General features: G+C 38.1%; 1 long non-coding RNA gene across 1 annotated transcript; it reads right to left on the bottom strand.

The window, feature by feature from the left end:
• Positions 1-1,654: 1,654 nt before the first annotated feature.
• LOC116412220 lies at positions 1,655-5,580 on the bottom strand. Its single transcript, XR_004223591.1, has 3 exons — positions 5,376-5,580; positions 3,503-3,550; positions 1,655-1,894 (listed from the first exon to the last, which is right to left on the bottom strand). It is a non-coding gene; the product is annotated as an uncharacterized LOC116412220 (long non-coding RNA).
• Positions 5,581-6,239: the final 659 nt, after the last annotated feature.

Here is a 6,239-nt window from a genome sequence, read left to right as displayed (position 1 = left end):
TTTGCAAATAAGCAGCTTTTTCATGATATTTAATGTAATAATATGGTTTGGAACAGTAACCTAAGCCCCCTGTTCTCTTGCTTATCTGGCTGACTACTTTGACTCGACTGTTCTCAGCCTGCATCATCCAAATTCCACAATTCCAGTACAGTGCATTGTGGGTTCTGTAGTTTCTGCATGCTGTCTGTAAGCTGTGGAAAAGTTGTTACAATTTGTAACATCAGTGTCAGGATTTCAAATAATGCAAAAACAGAGTACCGTATATACTCGAGTATAAGCCGATCCGAATATAAGCCGAGGTACCTAATTTTACCTAAGAAAACTGGAAAAACTTATTGACTCGAGTATAAGCCTAGGGTGGGAAATGCAGCAGCTACTGCTAAGTTTTAATAATCAAAATAAATACCAATAAAATTACATTAATTGAGGCATCAGTGGGGTATATGTTTTTCAATATTTATTTCAAAGAAAAACAGTAAACTAGCTCTGTAAGTGGAGAAGAGGGTCAACAAAAACAATATGAGTACTACCCCACGCTCATTGCACATTGGCAAACTGGCAGCAGACCCGGTCCCGGAGGAGATGTAAGGGGAAATAAGTATTGCTAGTGGGAGCCTAGGCCAGGGCACTGGAGGGTCTGGTCAGGCCCGGATTTGTGGAAAGGCCACAAAGGCCTGGGCCTAGGGCGGCACAAGTTTAGGGGTGGCATGCCGCCCCGCCGCAACAGAATTTTTAAATTTGGCTCCCATACGGAGCAGTCGGGACCTCTCCCCACTGCTCCGTATGGGAGTTTAAATGTGCGATTGCGCATGCGCATTGATCGCGCATGCGCACTCAGGGGGAGAGGGCGCTGCGCGATTGCGCATGCGCACTCGTGGGGGGGTGGGGGCGGCCTCGGGGCGCTGCGAAGTTAAATCCGGCCCTGGGTCTGGTTGCAGGTGGCCTAATTTGCACACTAAGGAGAGAGGGTCTAGAGGGACCCATGGCACCCGACTCGAGTATAAGCCGAGGGTGACTTTTTCAGCACATTTTGGGTGCTGAAAAACTAGGCTTATACTCGAGTATATACAGTAACTGCTTTGCAGCTGGATTTCAGCATATACAAACTGCATGTTTTTAGATCTTTTGAAGAAACAGATTACAGTGGTAGATATATTAGGGGTTTATGTGTTGTGTGGGGCTCACAAATTTTGGTTTGGAAGTCAGACTTCTCCTTTAACTTTGTCTGACCTTCACTTCTTAATTGCCAATGACGAAATGGTTTAGTCTGAGTGAAAGCTTGAATAGAAGTCATTTTTATCTGTATCTTTAGTCAATGAGCCCATTCTTTTTTCTAAAATCTCAACTGAAGTTTTCTGTTCTGTACCCAATAATAACAAATAAAAGCTCTTAACCTATTTAAACAAATATAGTTTTAGTGAAACAAATATAGCTATTTGTCTTTGGGATGATTATATGAACCTTTTAAAACTTATAATTACCTTTTTATCAGCCCACTGTACTGTAATGTTAGAACTTTCTCTCAATATAACTAGACTTACACAATAAGTAAAACAAATTATATGGATTTATTTACTTATTATTAGAACATCTGCATAAGTGTGAAATGATTTTGATTGAATTATAAGGAAAAAAAGAATAAAGAACAGCCAAATCAGTATATACTGTAGCTCCATTTATTCAGGCATTATTTGTTCAGTATGTCATAGAATAAAGCATGGACAAGTTTTCTAGAACTAGATTCCAACAGAAAATGAGCCACAATATAACATGATATCATTAAGAGCTAGCAAAGGATGTCTTGAGATACTGTAGATAGTAAGTGTAGTAGGTATTTCAGTTCATTTATTCACACATTTTTTGTCTTGGGTACAATCTTGGGGCTTGCAGGGATCTACAAATTAAAAAGACATATAACGTGATCAAAAGGCAGTTGATTGGTTAAAGAAACTGGTAAACTTCTACAAATTCTCCATTTTAAATAATGTAGTTCATTTTTAAATGATGCTCAGTAATGTTTGGTGTTGGTGCCTTATCACTCAAGAGATACTTTTTTAGTCTGTGTAAAATGAAATTCCAGAAAAACAGTGTAAAATAAACGTCTGAATACCAGATTCTACGCTGTTATTTTACGTAAGTTCAGGCAAAAGAAAAAACAAATAAAAACTTACGCTGGTTTGACACCATTTTTTACACGGCTAAGCCTGGCGATGTGTGGTGAATTTTGTTGCTGTTTTTTTACATCATAAATCTGCATAACGTTTGCCCAACAGCAAACAATTAGATGTTGTTTTCAACCAGCTAAACCAGTAACTGCTGCTGGTGCTTTGCTGATGGGAGCTATTAGACCAATAGCAAATATTTCACCTTTTATTACATTATCCCATTGTATTTTATAGGTTAGATCCTGGTAATGGTGTTTCTACAAAAATGTTGTCATTTGGAGAACTGTATATTTTGTGACCTCAGTAATATGTGACTGCACCTCATCCAACAATCTAGATCAGTACCCAGGGCTTTAAAAAACTGATTAAATCCTTAAAGGGGTATTAAAGGGACCCCCTTTTTCCATGTGAGTTTAATATATAGGGCTTGTGCAGAACATACTTGTATGCATATTGTTTTAATAGATAAAATTTATCATAAGCTCATTGGCATTTAGATAGAGTACGGTGAAATAACCCCCACCCTTCATACTTTGTTGTGACTGTTTTGGAGTCCATTATTCAGGGGGGTTATCTGTGCATTAGTAATCTATTATCTAGTCTAATTATCCACCTTGACATAACCAAATAGAGTACATTTTCATGTTTTCCCAGTTTAGATGAAGAAATAACACAACCCATAGTTTTTGTGATAAAAACAATGGGTAAAATGTTTGTTTAAAACAATCCTTATTCATTAAACCAGGGGGTATATTGCCCTTTTAGTCCTAGTAATTATATAAGATAGGATATGCAGTGTCATTGCTAGCGCAAGCAGGAGGCATGGACACGTACAAGGGCCTTATCTCTCTTCCCATTTCCTATTTACCATTTCTGGGCTAAATGATCTCCACTTGTATAGACAATTTAGATTATTTTAACCCTTTTACCCCTGGGCTATTCAATAACCCAGTCATCCTCCCTTATATCATGCCTTGACAGTGCTCCTCTTTGTCACAAAATGCACCACCCCAGGGGTCTGTTTTGGAAAGTGCCGCAGTGCCATCTTACTCCCAGGGATCCCCTGCATGGGCTTATTCATGTGCAGAATATTAAAATCAGAAAATGTGACTATACTGCATGTGCAAGCCCAAGCTTACACAAGGGCTGCCTGGGAAAAGAAACAAGATGGCAGCGTGATACTTTCTTAGAAAGATTCCAGGGTCAGTGCATTTTTTTTATAGGTAACACTAGTCCACGAAAAAAGAAATATCCAGGGGTGCCTAACATTTCCTTGTCCTTTATACAGAATCTTCCTATTAGAAAAGGAAATAACCATGACCATGAGGTTGTGGTACCTTTGCATTTTGGTGCTGGTTTATGGCATTGTGGAGGACTCTTGCAAGCTATAGAAAAAAGAGAAAAGACTCATGAGAATTATAAACAAAATGGCCACATATATATTTGTAAATTTAAACAGCAAATCCATGTTCCAGTTTACAATACATTAGTCTACATTTTCCAAGCCCGGGCGACATAAATTTAAGGGGCGACAGGCCACCCAGCCCACATAAAATGTACTCATATACAGAGACTAGTGTCCCATGGAGCGAGTTAGCCACCCACGATAGATATCCGCTACCGTGGATAACTAACCGATCTGAAATGCCTTTCCAACAAAAGGAATTGCCAGTGGGAAGTCCTACACATTGCTTTGGCTTTCCGAAGTCACGCAAAGTTGTCTGCAGGAGGAAACTTTGTGCTGCTTTGTGGGACATTAGCCTAAAGGTTATGCAGATAGGTGACATTCATGCCAAATAAAACAGCAGCCGCACCTGATGTTTGCAGCCCTATAAGTGAAAATTTAACTTACTGTATATGCTTCTAATTGTATTTCCCCTGAAGATTTAATTGAGTGTATATTAAGGTGAATTTATATGGTATTTAATCACTTATAGGCCAATGCCACAGGCCACCTAGAAAGACTGTGGGACAAGCATCAAATATTAATTTTTTTCATTATTCTCCTTGCAAGTGGCTGAAAAAAAAAATTAATAATCTAATAATCTAATTACTGACTGTTTATTAGAGGTAACTGCCCAGGTTCAAATGTGCCTAGTATTGATATACTGTATAAACCATAGATAGATAAGCCAATAATCCATGTCCCAGGGAGGTTACGGCTAATCTGCTACCGGACATGGCAGAGCCTAGGGTGCCTTATCCTACCTGAGCTTCTTTGGTTCATTCATGTGGGAGTTTATTCTAGTGGAAAGTGTACTGATGAGCTCTCTACCTATATGGGTATGGAAGTTATTTGTAATTTACAGAATCACATTTGCAGTTACTACCACTGGGGTCCTGAGTTTGATTCGAGCCAAGACACATCTGCAAGGAGATTGTATATTCCCCCTTTGTCTGTGTGGGTTTCATCCACATGCGCTGGTTTCTTTCCACATTCCAAAAACATACTGGCAAGTTAATTTGTTGCTAACTAAATTTACTCTAGTGTGTGTGTAAATGTAATAACAATCTTAGATTATAAGCTATACTCTAGACATATCTGCTTGCACTACTCCCTCTTGAACTCTGTAAATACAACATGGTCTTAAACAGAAAACATGTAATATTTATGGTCACTTTGTGCAGTTAAGGTCATCTATGGAGGCCTACTCAAAGGGTAACTGTTGGATTGGTAAGGCGGATAACAGCAAGACCAAGCAGAACAAGAAACAAATAAAATGAGAGCACATAAACTTCTGAAACCTCAGCTAACAGCAGACTGTAAAAATGCTAATCATTTATTATAAGTTATCTTATCAAAAATGTGTTGTTTTTTTTTTTACAGGTAACCTTTTATTTTCAGCCTTCTGTTTAAATTGTCCCTCACACCCAATCTATCTCTGTCACTATGATTATAAAAAAAAATATTAAGGCGTATATAACAATTTGTTTTGAAACTTTAACTAGCTACCGCCTTTACAGTATAAAATTGTTCATAATGCAGTTTATATATCAAAGGGATGGTAAAGGCATGACAAGCTTTAGACAACACCTTATAGACAGCAGTCTACAAGGTGTATTTGTAATGGACCCGTATGTTTTCTGTAGACTACTTTGCTTCCTCTTGTCTGTCCAAAGGGGATCTGCATGCCTTTACACAAATGTAATGAAAATGCAGTTGAGCCTTTAGTCGCCCTCTAAGAAATAATTAAGATAATTATTACTTACGGTCTTTGCACTTCTGGGGCTTTGGTTTTGGGCATGGGTCTGGACATTTCTTCTTATCTCCCTTTCCAGGCATGTTGATATCTTGTTGAGTTCACAGAGCTGTCCTTATGGTATGTAAATATAAAATTATGAATTGTACAGCTGTTGATGGTCTGTATATTTATACTTTTAAGAGCAAAGATAACAATTCAGTTAGGAAGATCTTTGTCTTCGAGGTAATACACAAAACATTCCAAAAATGGCCTACACATGTGTCATGAATTATAATTTGCATATAATTATTATGGAGTATTTTAATGTGACTGGGTGTATCCATTTTAATACCAGAGCTTATGTTTTGATTATGCATTTAATTGATTTTGTATTTAAACATTTAAGTAAGTAATTTAAGTTGTCTTCCAAACACAGACAAAGCAAATACTTAACAAATAGATAGAATATCTTTCATAAGGTGAAAATAATGCAAAAGTGTTGAATAAATGTGTTAATAGGTCTCAACCTAATATGTTACTTTTAGGGGCCCATTTACTTACCCACAAACGGGCCGAACGCGTCCGATTGCGTTTTTTTCGTAATGATCGGTATTTGGCGATTTTTCGGAAAATTATCGCGACTTTTTCGTTGCCATTCCGAATGTTGCGCAAAATCTGGCAATTTTTTCATAGCGGTAAAACTTGCGCGAAAAGTCGCGCCTTTTTCGTAGCCATTCCGAAAGTTGCGAAAAATGTTGCGATTTTTTCGTAGCGTTCGGATTCATTCAAGCTTCAGTATGGTGACTTTTCTTGGGCCAGGTTGGAGCTGCAGGGTGCCGTTGAGTCCTATGGGAGGCTTCCAAAATCATGCTAAGTCTGAAAGTTTCGCCCG

Source organism: Xenopus tropicalis, chromosome 7 (assembly GCF_000004195.4).
Source record: "Xenopus tropicalis strain Nigerian chromosome 7, UCB_Xtro_10.0, whole genome shotgun sequence".
Classification (NCBI taxonomy): Eukaryota; Metazoa; Chordata; class Amphibia; order Anura; family Pipidae; genus Xenopus; species Xenopus tropicalis.
The sequence above is the reverse complement of the archived record's forward strand: the minus strand, read 5'-3'. Positions and strand labels throughout refer to the sequence as shown.